The sequence below is a fragment of the Callorhinchus milii genome, unplaced genomic scaffold (genome assembly GCF_018977255.1).
Source record: "Callorhinchus milii isolate IMCB2004 unplaced genomic scaffold, IMCB_Cmil_1.0 Scaffold16, whole genome shotgun sequence".
In the NCBI taxonomy this organism is placed as follows: Eukaryota; Metazoa; Chordata; class Chondrichthyes; order Chimaeriformes; family Callorhinchidae; genus Callorhinchus; species Callorhinchus milii.
In genome coordinates, this window is record NW_024704757.1 from 8,135,719 (window position 1) to 8,150,343 (window position 14,625).

Genomic DNA, 14,625 nt, shown 5'->3' on the forward strand with positions numbered 1-14,625 from the left:
CTCTCACATCTGGTTCAACTCCACTTCAGCAGATGAGCTGCCTGGTCTGATGCTCCAGGGGAGAGCTGCTTTGTCAGAGGTGTTCCTCCTTTGGAATGAGATGTTAAATGGAATTCCTCTCTACCGGGTCAGGTGCTTGTCCAGCTCAGATCTCCCTATCTGTTAGGGCTTTGGGTTGCAAGGTTAATGGGAGCTGAGTGGGAAGAATCTTTGGCCACCCCCTCAATATTTTCTCACTCAATCCACAACTGTTGGTGGGACACTGCTGAGCGCAATTAGCTGCCGTGTTTCGCCCACAAAACACACACAAGCCACTATACTTTACAGCATATTCTGTGAATCGCTTTGAGGCGTCTTGAAGATATGATGAGGCGCTATATCAAATGCAAGGATTGTTATTACAATAACTAGCCTGTCCCTCCAAGACCTCCTGAAGAGCTAAGCCTGGCTGATGGGGGTTATCGGCTGGACCGATAGAAATACGCGCCGTGGAAATGTGTTTCTTTTCCGCCGCTGTGATCCTCGCCTGCCACAAACCCGTCACAAATGTACTTTCTGCTCCGCGAGTCTCACGCACCGTTTACTTGCAGTCACTGTGGACGGTGTGGTCCGCACGTGCAAGGCGGCCCAGAGTGGCAAACGGGCTACGCAGGGTGCCCCCCCACCCGCTGTTGTGATTGTCTGTGCGCACCTGTGTGATTCTGTCTATGTCGCTTCTATATGTACGTGTGTCTATGAGCGTCTCTGTGGGAATTTGTGTCTCTCTGTATGTGTGTATATCTCTCTGTGTCTGTGAGTGTGTGTGTCTCTCTCTCTCTCTCGCTGAGAATGTCTCTCTCTGTGTTTGTGAGTGTATGTGTCTCTCTGTGTTTGTGAGTGTGTGTGTCTCTGTGAGTGTGTATGTCTCTCTGTGTGTCTGTGAGTGTGTATCTCTCTCTGTGTTTGTGAGTGTGTGTGTGTGTCTCTCTTTGTATCTGTGAGTGTGTGCCTCTCTCTGTTTGTGAGCTTGTGCGTCTCTCTCTCTGGGTCTCTGAGTGTGTGCGTCTCTCTCTTTGTGCCTGTGAGTGTGTGTGTGTGTGTATATACCTCTGGGTCCGTGTGTGTATTTCTCTCCGGGTCCCTGTCTGTGAGCGATGCTGGCCCTGAGAGTCAGGAGATGATGAGCTCCTGTAACTTCGCTGGTGTTCCCCCCCACCCCAAAAAAATGGTCACCCAGTTTTTGTTAAAGAAGCAATTAATATTTTTTTTTGCAACAATCTAATATATGTTATTTCCATATGTTTAGTTTTTATCAATAAAGTGAAAAAATGTAGCAGTAAAATGTACCTCAACAGCACCAATCAACCCTCGCAATAGGCCCGCAAAATTTAGCAAAGCTCTCTGCAATTCCCTGCAACAATTTGCAAAGCGCTCCACAATTTTTTGCAAATATGTCCGCACTTTTCTGTTGGCCCAGATTGTCAGTAGTGCCTTAAGAGTACTGCGGACCTGCCTGGCTCAGGAAGTGGACTAGCGTTGCCAGGTGGTAGACTACCATTACCATTCCTTGGAACTAGCTCATTCCCAACAAGAGGCTGTTTTCATCCCGCTTTCTCCCAAGAAGGATAGTGGGTGGACATCAAAGATCCCATGAAAAAGAAAGGGATTGTGTTCTGGCCAACAATTCTCACTTTAGAGCCGTTCGTGGGACCTTGCTGGGTATAAACTGGCCACGACATTTGCTACAGTCACTACGCTTGATAGCATTCCTTGTGAAACGCTTGGAGACATCTCAATATTAACTTCAGATGAAATTACAAAACACTAATTACCAAACTTGAAACTCAACTTAGTGTAAATATCGGAAACCTTATAAATATGGGGGGAGTTCTGCATGATAGAAATCTGGCAGAAAATATGAAGAGATTGCAAACCAAAGACCAGACATTGCTCATAAGTCTTAGCCTGTAAACTATTGTCTTAATTTAACATTGTGCAGCATTTTGGAAAAATCCGTTCTTTGGATAGGACTCTTTATAAACACTGCAGAAAATTGGCTTTAAAATTAAGAAGGAATTAAAGGATTTTCTGAAATTCAGCATAGTCTTAATTTGTGTGTCAGCCTGGCTCAGCTGGTAGCACTCTTGCCTATGAGTTGGAGGTCAGTGAGTTGAAGGGTTCAAGCCCCACATTGGGGACTTTGAGATCACAGTCCAGGCTGTCACTTCAGTGCATTCATTGCTGAGGGAGTGCTGCATTGACAGAGGTGCCGTCATTGGTTGAAACATTAAACTGAGGTTCTGTCTTGTTTGCTCAGATGGACATTAATGATCCCATGGCTCTACTTGAAAAGAGAAGGATGTTTCTCCTGGTGTCCTGGCCAACAATCTCCCAGACAAAATAGGTCATTCAATTCATACCTGTTTGTAGATAAATTGTGCAAATTGGCAGCTGCGTTCACCTACAAAATAGACAGTCACTGTATGTCCTATGAAGCACTTTTAGACATCCTCATGACATAAAAGGTACTTTATCAAATGTAAGGGTTATTATTATTACTTCATTGTTAGACAATGCAAAGGCTAAAACATGAGGATTAGGTTTCTGATTTCTCCCTACATTAACTTCAGTTGAAGTAATAGGTGAGCCTCCTCTGCTGTTTCACAGCATCTGGACTGAACATTCCTGGAAAGAAACCGGCCAATGAGTCTGACAATGGAATGATGTCCATCCACTCCCCCAGAAACGGGATGAGACCAAACCTACATGTCAGACGGTAATGATCCATGACAAACATTGCTTAATACCTTAATCATGTCACAGACTTTTCAAAGCAACTTTTACCCAAATCCTAATCTTCTCAGAGTGGGAAGATGATAAGCAATGGGGCTGGGAAGAATTCCGAGATGAGGTTACAACAATAACATCAAAGTTGACTTTTTCTCCACCTGAAACTTGAGATTATCTCTCGCTCCGGCCAGTCAGTCCTCAAAATGTGGCAGCGGAGAGGAAGGACGTGGTTGGGGGTGGGGGTGGGGGGGGAGGGAGAGAGAGAGGATGCGGATTTCAAAAGAGAGTTTCAGAGAGCAAGGAAAAGTGCTGAAAGCTTGCCCATTGATGGTGATGGTGAGTGGACAGGGGGACGTGAAAGGAGGGGCTAGGCAGGGAGAGGAGGATTGCGGAAGTAGAGTGGGGCGATACTCTTGGAGGAATTTGAAAGTGAGGACGAGGATTAAATTAAAGGAAGGAACAGATCAGTTTCCAGTTCTTGTAAAATGTAGAATGAGAATCCTGCAGCAATTCATTCATGGCGACTTTCACATCCTCGGGTCATTGGAGAGTCCTGAGATAATACACCATTTCCGACTGGGTTGAAAAATCCAGGAATTTGGCCTAAAATCCCCAGCAAGAATAATAATTAGGATCATTATAAAATCCAGTTTAAAGCACTCGTCTAAATTAAAGTTCATATTCGGCTCTCGAGGGAATGTTGCACAGGATGTTTCATTATAGAGCAATAAAACTGTGAGTCTACTTCAGAGGGTTTCAGTCATTGAGCAGAAATGTTAAATTGTTTCCACTTCATTTGCACAGAATGAACATAATAGGAACGGATTTGGGTTAAATTGTTTGCTGTAACTTGATGAGTTAGATTCCAAGCTGAACTTCCATTTGCTCAGTGGTGGAGCTTCTGTAAATGCTGCATTTCACTGAACCGAGAGACTTATTGGAGATGTAAGCCTGACAGATTTGATAGGACTCTTACCTCTGAGAAGGTTAATTGAGGGTTCAAGTCCCTTCTGGGGACTTCGAGCTCAAAGTCAAGGCTAACACTCCAATACACTACTGGACATATGTTACATTGTTCGAGTTGCCGGGCTTCAGATGAAACATCCGACCAAGGTCCAGTCTGCTTGTTCATGTTAAACAGCCTATGGCACACTATGCGAAAAGAGAAAAGGGTTTCCCAATGTCCTGCCCAACAATCTCCCAGACCGATAGTTACTCACTTTGTGACTGTTTATGATACATTGTTGTGCGCAAATTGCCTACAAAATATGCAGTCATTGCATTTTACAATAAATCCGGTGAAGTCCTTTGAGATGTCCTCCTGACATTAAAAGGCACTATATCAAATGCAAAGATTATTGTTATTATCTTAATGTGGGACTTGAGCCCACAATCATCTAACCCAGAGGAGAGAAAGAACGCTTCCAACTGAGTTGTGGGATGGGACGAAGGGAAGCCTGGCTCCTTCACAGAGGTGGAGTGAGTGATGTGCATCTCCGAGAGGAGAGGCATTCTAAGAGGCAATAATGGGTTACACTGCAGACTGTCTCAGTATGATCCGTGCAGCACGAATCAGAGATTGGAGGCATTCCACACCATCATTAAAGATTTAAAACATTAATTTTCTTTACCTTAATTAAGGGTTTCTATCAGGTAAACAGGGAGAAACTATTTCCAAAGTTTGGTGAGTCAGTAACTGGGCGGCATCGATTTAAGATCATTACAAAATAAAAAATAACTGAGGGAGAGGTTAGGAGAATGTGTGCAACACAGAGGGTTGTTAACATATAGGTTCTCCACCAAACACAATGGTTGAGGCAGAATCCTTAATGGCTTTTGAGAGGGAATTGGGCAAATATTCATTTTATCTCTGGCTGTGGGACATTGCTGTGTGCAAAATAGTTGATGCATTGGGAAAATATCGACTGCAAGGATTATTATTATTGTTAAATATCTGGAAAAAGGGGGTGGGGAGAAAGTAAGAGAGTGTGGACCAAACAGATGGTTCTTTTATAGAGAACTAGCATGGGCACGATGAGCCGAAGAGCCATATTTTCTCTTTTAAGATGGAAGAAATTAAACAGCCCTGCCTGCTTCACATCAAAAAAAATTTGTTTTCAAATTGCTCAATTCAGTATTGATTCCGTGCGCGAGCTATCAGAATTTGAGCTGTGAAGCCGTTCATTTTCTGTGTATAACTCCGTGACTTCCTGAAAGCAGTAACACATCCCAACTTGTTTGCTGTCACGTTAACAAAGAGCAGTTGGCAAAACCATGACTGGTGCTGAATTCTGATGGGTTTAGAATCCTGTGTACGTTTCAACAGAGTCCACAATTCTTCTGAAATCACTATGTCCCAGGCAGAGCCTGACAATCAGAAGCAATTGGACATTTATTTCATGGCTGTTTGTGGGACATTGCTGTGTGCAAATTGGCTACCGCATTCGACCAATGAAATATAGTCCTCTGCTTTAAAGTATAACTTGTGAATTGCTTTGAGATGTCCTCTAATATGAGAGACGCTAAATCAAACATAAATTATTATTGGTTATAGAAAACAAGCTCAAGTTGGTCACATTCTTACTTGCAGGTCAGAAGGTTGTGGGGGTTCAAGCCCCCACATCAGGCCTTGATTCTATAATCTATTCTAGGCTGGTACTCCACTGGGTAGAAGCCTAGTATTATTGGAGATGGCAATGCTTTGGTTGAGACCTTAAACTGAGGTCCCGTCTGAGATTCTCCCAGTGTCCTGGCCAGCAATCCTCCTGATAAATTGGTCATTATTTGCTTCATGACTATTTATTTGTAGGTCGTTGCTGAGCGAAAAATAACTGATACAATGCCCTTCAAATACACTGTACTTGTCAACATAAGCATTGTGAAACACTTTGAAATGTTTCACTGTGATAAGCATTCCATCAAATGAAAAGTTCTAACATTGCCTTTTTTTGTTCAACACAGCATGGCCACCAGAAGTTGTCTGCAAGATCCTGGCAGTCAGGTGAAAGACAGCTAAAAGGTAAGATTGGGATGTAAAGGCGAAAGAGAACTTGGGTCACATTTCAGAAACGATTTGATAGAATTACATTTTCACATACAGGAGGGAGAAATGAATAGAGGAATGAGGGAGAGGGGATTAAGTTAGTTGGAGAACAAACATCGTCGCGGATTAGTTTGGCTGTTTGGTTTGTGTCAGTGCTTGCGCTGTCTATGATATTCATGTAATATTGAATCTAGCTTCACAGACAGTGAATCTTAGCCTTTTAATATTAAAAGATAAAGGACAGAATGGGTAGTGTTCCCTTCATTCACTCCTTGTCTTAAAAGAGTTGGAGGACGTGGTGAATTGTAGTTTTGATGGCGCTCCTGGTTTTGAAAGTAGATGAAGGAAATTGACTAGATAAGTGATGCCTGATGACTATCAGAGGCTGCGTTCAGTTACTGGAAAAACTGCTAGTCTTTCCTCTGCTTCACAGAATGCATCGAGATAGCGATCTGATTCGCTTTGGTGGGTGTTTGGTGTAAATCTCACAGTACAAGGCAGTCTGTCCCCGTGATAAAATCAAGTTTAATGCCCTTTGTTGTCAATCCTTTGAGGCTGTGGGCGCTCCCTCCTTTCTGTCCGCTGTCTTGGTTCCCAAACCCCATGTGTACATTCTATTGAAACAAAGCACAGTAATGTGACCGATAGCTAAGATCCCGCTGCCAAGACCAATTGATGGCAGTCGCTGCCAAGGGACCTCTAATGCAGGTCAGCCAAAGAGACAGCAATAGATGAGAGCCAGCCGATACCCTGGGCAAAAGTGGACTGAGGTATGAGGCTACGTAACATGGGCACCCTAACATAAGGCTCCTTTGCCTACGCTTTTCAGTAAATCCTGTGAAATGCTTTGAGGTGTTCCAATAATGTGATAAGATGTTCTTTCAAATGCAAGGCTTATTCCTATTATTACGCTTACTCTGAGCTCTCAGTTCCTACGCACCTAATCTCCGGAGCTCCCTCCTCCTGTCACTTTGTCTCGCTCAAATCTTCGAATGCGCCTAAGGCCACATCCCCGACCCCTCCATTCTCACCTTTGCTTGGTGTCCATCCCTGTCCCTGTAAAGCGAGACGTTGGACGCTATATAAATGCAAGCTGTTGTATTATTACTTAATAAGAATACCGTACATGAGGCTACTTAATGTGGGCCACCTAGTGGTCACTCGATGTATTATAATAAGTGGAGTGTGAAGCTGGGAACTTTAGCTCACCTTTAACTTCACCAATAATTAAAGCCATCCCTAATTTAAGAAATACTTAAGGCACATCAAGTTTTGCCTCACATGAGCTAATCTCACTCTACTGCTGTTCACTCCCCACAAACTCCAATATTCTTCTCAAGCATCTATCTAATTCCCTTTCAAAAGAACTAATGGAACAGTTGTGAAAGATATACACACACCCCTTCCTTTTAAGACCTTGGGTACACAAGGTGACGGATCACATGGTAAATATCTGCTGAGAATCCTCTGTGAACAAGCAAGTCAAAGCTCCATTTGGCCGTTGATCTTGTTTTGGTCAATAAAAAGGGCTCAAAAGTTCACTGTGTTTAGAACGTTATAAAGACAGACAACAGCGAATGTTAAGTGTACATTCAGGGCTTGAATTTCCCATGAGCAGGTGACACGTTGTTGATAATAACTCCATTGACGGCCGTGGCTTGTTTCCCATCACCGGCAGTGACTCCGCAACCTGGGACATGGCCCTACTCTGTTGATTTTCAAAATAAGTAAGCGCTGTGGAAAGAAAAGGGAGGAAACGTGGAGTCCTGTGGTGAAGTGCGGGCCACAAGCAAAATTATTTTGAGAGATTTAGAAGCAGGCAGCTGCCAGGCACCGTGGTGTGCTGAGGCCACAGCTCAACCTACATTTATACAGCTCCCTTCACACAGGGTAACATGTCAGAGCGCTTTACAAGGACTGGGTCAGATGCCAAACAAAGGAGAGAGGGAGGGGGATGGGGAGGAGGAAGGGGAAGAGGGGGAGGGGAAAGGTGAACATTGACACAGTCGAAGAGGTAGGTTTCCAAATAGAACTGCAGGTTTCGAAAGCTCAGCCTCCGGTGGGGCCGGAGTGGGGGGTGAGGGGATGTGCAACAAGCCTGAGTTTGCTGAGTGGCATGTGTGAGCGAGGAGTGCGGTAGGAGAAAATCGGAGGTGGGAGGGTGCGGAGAGATTTATGGAGGAGGGTGAGGACCTTGAAATTGATCTGCTGGGAGAGAGAGGCAGTGGAGTTTGGCAAGGACTGGGGTAATGGGTGTATGGAGTTTGGTGTGGATGAGGACATGGGTAGCAGGACTTACGATTGGTGGAGCCAGGCAGACCAGCTCGATATCCCTTGACTCACTTTCCTTTCTCCATTGATGCTGCCTGACCTGCTGAGTGTTCCCAGCCACTTCTATTTTTGTTCTATATCCCTTATGTTGCATGTGAAAACAACTGGGATCTCCCTGATGTGTTGACTCTTGATGAGCTGAACTGGATTTGCCTTTGTACGTTATTCCATCTGTTAGTTAGCATTTTAGAACGGACAGATTGGAGAAGAATCTTCAATTGAGTTGCATTTTTAAAACCCAGTCATATAAGTTCAAAGTCCCGACATAGAAAGACTCGAACCCACAGTCTTCTGACTCAGAGACAAGAGTGCTACCAACTGAGCCAAGCGAGTGTGACCATTTAGGTGAAGGGTGGAACAAGGCACTGTATGAGTCAGTGCTCTGAGGAAAGTGGAGGGGGGATTTTGAAGGAAAGGGGAAAGCAAGCAAACTAATCTAAGTTGTGACGATCATATGACTTACCAATTCCAAAAAAACATACCCTCAGGAAGTCACCCACTGACTCTGACCCTAGTAGACAGAGGATCCTGTTCCAAAACAGGCAGTAACCCACCAGCCACAGTAACATCCTGGTTTTATACACCTCTGGTCAAGTGATTATTAATCCAGGAAATGTCGCCCGCATCACCGGTCTGTGATGTACCAGCTGGGAGTGAGGTGGGGTTTGGCAGGTCTGAGAGTAAGCCCGCGGCAGCCAAGTCTGCTCCCAACACAAATAGGACAGTGGTCGAAACTGCTGAGAAAATAAATAAAGCGTTGAATGCATCAGAGTAGCTCTGCTGGAGGAGTTGCTGTACATCCAAAACGGGAAGCTCTGGAGTTTCACCCAGTCTTGACCTGGGAGATCAGCCCCTTAGAATGTCCTCCTGATGTGGAAGGCGCTATACAAATGTAATTTGTTGTTGTTGTTGTTGATGGGAGACTTGCCTTGAAGTTTAAGATCCAGCAGACTTGTGCAGGATTCTTCAATTCAGCCTCAATTTGCAATCCGGTTTCTTTTTAAGAACTGCGGTAAAACCAAATTCTCACTGAATATAAGATTTTTTTTCACAATTCTGCGCAATCTTAGATTTCAAGACAAAACTGCAGCATAAGCTGAATTTGTGGCCTCATCTGAAATCTGCTTTGTTCCTAACAATTTCCCCCCAGAATGGATTGGGATCAACACAGTATAGGATGCTTGTTTCCGAGAGAAGTACTGTGAGAGGATAGGTTTTAAAATGTAAACTCATGCAGGAAAGCTCTTAAATTTAGTCTGAATTTGTAAGCCATTTACCGCAGATTTTTAAAAGAAACCATTTTCCAAATTGAGAACTGATTTCAAGAAATATTTCCTATTTCTTAAATTTTAAGACACCATTGCCTTGCAGGTTGAGACTGGGTGAAACATGAAGCCTGAGAGCTGTAGAGTTTCTTGTAGGAATAAATGAAGGTTATTTACTGTTACTTTTACGATTGTTTTACACTTTTATTACTCTTTAGCGCGCCCTTTTTGGGTTGTTTGTGATTGATGTGATTCCCCAGCAATGTTGGCTGTTATTATGCCATTTTATTAAATTGTCACAATTATTTCTGACCCCTTACTTCTGCTCTGTGCACATCACTGAACTTGTCTTCCAATAGCTGAGTGGAATGCACTCTTTAAGACTCTTAAGAAAAAATAAACTCCTGCTGAAAAAAAACTGATTAAGTATAAATTTATCAGCATCGGAATTTCACTCCCCTCGACCGCTAATGACACTGTTAGAACCAGCTAGTTCATTACTAGCTACTGAAAACAGATGTTGTTGGCTGACTCCTTTGTACCGTTTCTCAGCTGGAGAGACTTAGAGTAATGATACCACACATGACTGAACTGAGGAGCTGGAGGAAGTCCACAACGTGATCTATAAGTCTGCCTATTTTCTGCCACTCCCAGTTTGTCTTTTTTTACAGTGATAGATCTGCCGATGCCCTAAGCTTGAGTTTATAGTCTAGGCTGTCACTCCAGTGCAGTGGTGGTAAGAGCCTTCCCTCAGATAACAGATTAAACTGAGCTCCTGTCTGTCTCTTCAGGTAGATGTTAAAGATCATGTGGTACTATTTGAAAAGAGAAGGGAATTTCTACTGGCCAACAACCCCCCACGTGATATTGGCTGTTTATTTAATGGTTATTTGTGGGACATTGCTGTGTGCAAATTGGCGGCTTAGTTTGGTCACAACACTTCACAATAAACTCTTGTGAAACGCTTTGATGACGGGATAATGCCCTATTTCGAGAGTATAGGAAAGGATAATAATAATAATTATTGTTATTGTAATATTATTAATAATAATAATTAATAATAACAACAATATTATTATTAATAATAGGATTGTTATTATTAGGGTTAAAAATCTGACGTAATGTGGGATTCCTTAAGTAAAGAATCTGAAAGTAAGGCCAAAGTGATCGATGTCCAGGACGGACTTCCCACAGGTTGGGCTGACGTACTTCCTGCTCATGGAGAGAATCCCCCACTCCGATTCCTTAATTCAGAAAATCTATTAGAAACAGCCGCTCTCTGGATAATTGAATCACTGCAGGCTTTCCATTTGGTTGTGTAGATCTAATAGGCGGTTTAGGAGGAACTTCTTCATACAGAGGGTGGTGAGATTGTCAAACTCACTCCCGGTGGTTGAAGCAACTAGCGTCAAAGCATTTTAGAGGAAACTTGATTGCGTACATGAGGGAGAAAGGAATAGAGGGGTGTAGGAGAGGGAGATAGGAGGGGTGGAGGTTTGCGTGAAGTACAAAGTCCAATGTGGACAAGTTGGGGCAAATGATCTGTTTCCTTGCCGTATAATTCATTCTCACTCGATCTCACATTAAACCTAGATCCTCACTCTTCTGTTGCTGTCTATTTTATCTACTTGTCGTGAAGCGCTTGAATCGAAGGAGATAGGGACTAAACAGTCCTCACCTTGTAAATCGACAGGGCACCTCCAGCCTATGTAGCTCTCTGCCTCTTGGGAGCTTTTGAGTGGATAATTTGCCCATTTTGAGAGGATAATCTAACTCATTCAATTTTACAGCAAAAAAATATTGTGGAATATTATTTTTGACCTACTCAGATTGAGATGTAATCACACTAAGCCTTCTGATGTATTTACCATATGGTGTCTCATTCAAGTGGCCTGGCCTTGAAGCTCTGCCTCCTTTGCTCATTCTATTCTCTAACTCCTAATCCCTCTTGACCTTTCTTTTTCCCCCAAGAAGAAGTCGTTACCAAATGCAGATTTTTTTAAAAGAGATTATTACCCCCGGAAAGTAATTTGCCAATCAACTAACAACTGGGTTCCTACCTATTGCTAGGAAACTTGCCTAAGGCTTTGCCCTGCCCGGGATTCGAACCCAAATCCTTTCGCTTGCGAGGCAAGTGCTCCAACCATTATACTACAGGATTCCATAACATTGAAATATCTAAAAGAACTTTCTATAAAATGTAATGACTGTATTTGTAGGCAAACACAACAGACATTTTGCAAAAAGCAATGCCCCACAAACAGCCATGATCAATTTATCTGGGGGGTTGTTGGCCAGGACAACTGTCGAATAGTGCCCTGGGATCTTTAACATGTACTTGAACTTGCTGACAGGACCTCAGTTTAATCATAGAATCATAGAATTATACAGCAGAAGGAGGCCATTCGGGTAATCATGTCTGTGCTGGCTCTTTGAAAAGAACTTCCAAATCAATCCCACTCCCCCGCTTTCTCACCATAGCCCTGCCAACTTGTCCTCCCCAAATAATTGTCTACTTCTCTCTTAAAATTGTTATCGAATCGGCTTCCACTACCCTTTCAGGCAACGCATTCCAAATCCAAACAATTCGCCGTGCGAAAAAATTTCTCCTCCCCTCCCTTCTGTTTCTTTAAACAACTATTTTAAATCGGTGTCCTCGGGTTACCAACCCACCCGCCAGTGGAAATAGTTTCTCCTTGTTCACCCTATCGAATACCCTCATAATTTTGAAAACTTCTATTAAGTCTCCTCTTAACCTTCTCTGCTCCAGGGAGAATAATCCTGGCTTCTCTCGCCTCTCCTGATAACTGAAGTCCCTCATTCCTGGTACCATCCTGGTAAATCTCCTTTGCAACAACAACAACAACAACAAGATTCCATTTATAAAGCGCCTTTCACGTCAGGAGGACGTCCCAAGGCGCTGCACAGTTGGGTCATGACCCGAGCAGGGGGGAAATGGTCAGGGTGAGGGGAGGGGAGGGAGCGAGGAGGGGGGAAATGGTCAGGGTGAGGGGAGGGATGGGAGGGAGCGAGAAGGGGGAAGAGAGTCGAGAGGGGAGCTGAAGGCTCGGTCAAAGAGAAAGGTTTTGAGACTGGCCTTGAAGGAGGAGAGGGAGGAAGCGGCGAAGGCACTGGGGGATAGAGTTCCAGAGCCTCGGGGCTGAAGGCCCGACCACCAACGGTAGGGCGATTGGGGCGGGGGACGTGGAGCAGACACCCTCTCTAATGCCTTGACATCCTTCCTAAAGTGTGGGACCCAGAACTGAACACAGTCTCTAGCTGAGGCCTAAGCAATGTTTTATAAAGGTTCATCATAACTTCCTGACTTTTGTACTCTATGCCCCTATTTATAAAGTCTAGTGTCCCATATGCTTTTTTAACAGCTTTATCCACCTGTCCTGCCACCTTCAAAGATTTACTTACATGAACCCTCAGGTCTCTCTGTTCCTTCACCCCCTTTAAGATTCTACCATCAGCTTATATTGCCTCTCCTCCCAAATGCCTCACTTCGCATTTTTCCACATTAAACTTCATCTGCCACATGTCTGCACATTTTACCATTCTCTCTATGTCCTCTTGCAGTCTGCTACGATCCTCCTGTTTACTACTTTTCCTTCTACTTATGTCTCATCATAATTTCAGAACCTCTGACAGTTCAATTCTCTCCCAGCACTGGAGTCAGGACTGTGAGCCCAATGTCCCTGACATAGAGCTTGAATCTAAAATGTGATAAGGCGCTATATCAGATGTAAGGATTATTATTATTATAAATCCATAGGGCTTATTATAAAAAAAAACTTCCAAGACTATGTTCAGGGTCATTGCACGGCTTTTTATGAAAAGCCTTTCTCGTATACCCGCAAGCCCAGCTTCCCAAGATTGCAGCCCCGAACATCTGTTTCCAGGGTGAATTGTCATTCGGAGCCGACGTTGAAATTGTCCAAATGATCTAAATGTCTGAGCGACTTGTCCGAACAGAGAGAGAACTGAACTCGAGCTGGCTGATCACTTGGGGAGGGGGATGGCGTGTGTGTGTCTGTGTGTGTGGGGGGGGGGGTGTTGTGGTGGTGTGGGGGAAACAGCAAAAAGGATTCTCCTTCTGATCCTCTTCACAGGTAATCGCAGAGTGATTGATGTCATTATTCTGGCAGGAGTTGCTCTTTGAAGAAAGGCAGCATTGAAACTGGAATCAAAGTGTGCAGGCAGAACAAGGAGAGGCAGAACTCAGTACAGTAACCTGCTGTCCTTCTGCCAGCACTGTAAACAAAGAGAGACATGTCAGAAAGGGCGAGAGAACAGGTGGAAAGAGAGTTTTGAAAGTGACCCTTTGAACGTCCTGTCCTTCCCAACAGATTGCTGCAGTGCTTGGGTCCACTCCCTCCTCATCCAGTCTTCTCAATCCTTTAGTTTTCAATGTATTGAATTCCCCCCTCTACCTTCACTCCCCACTGCGATCACCGATACCAACAGCAAGTATGTCTCCGCTACACATTGGCTCATTGAACCATCCAAACAATAATTAAACTCACTTGTTGAGCCATCTTCCGCTTGACACCTGTGTTTTTATATAATGAAGGCTATTCACACTCTAAATGCTGCTCCAAGTGTTCAAGCAAACGTCTCGCCAAACCAGTTCCTTTCACTACCCCCTTGGCTCCCCCTTTCCTTCCCCCAAGCTCTCAGTGAGCTCTGAACACGAATCCATTGCCGAAACGGCCTCACAGTATTTGCAACCACGTCAAACAATGTGGGTATTGATTGGGGAATTAGCTTGAAAAATCGCTTCAGTTAATGTGCAATGCACATTAAACCTCTGATAACATTGTGACAGTCATCTGTTTGTGAAGCACTTTGAGATGTTGTATTGTGGAAGGCACTGTATCAAATGCAAGGATATAAGGTAAATTCAGGACAGCATTAAGGAATGCTGCGATTTGTTTGTGATGTTGAATCTGTAAGCCTACCCAACTCTAAAACTATAATTAGTTACAGCACAGAGAAGGCCATTCAGCCTGTCATGGCCATACTGGCACTTTGTAAGAGTTGTCCATTTATCCCCATTCTCCTCCCTTTTTCCCACACCTTTTACACTTCAAGTAGGGAATTCCACATCCCTCTGCGTAAAATATGTTCTATTTGCTCCTTTTGTCACCTGGAGAAATTCCCTCTTGGTGAAGTGTCAAACGAACGGCACAATCTCACAAATTGAATGGCTTC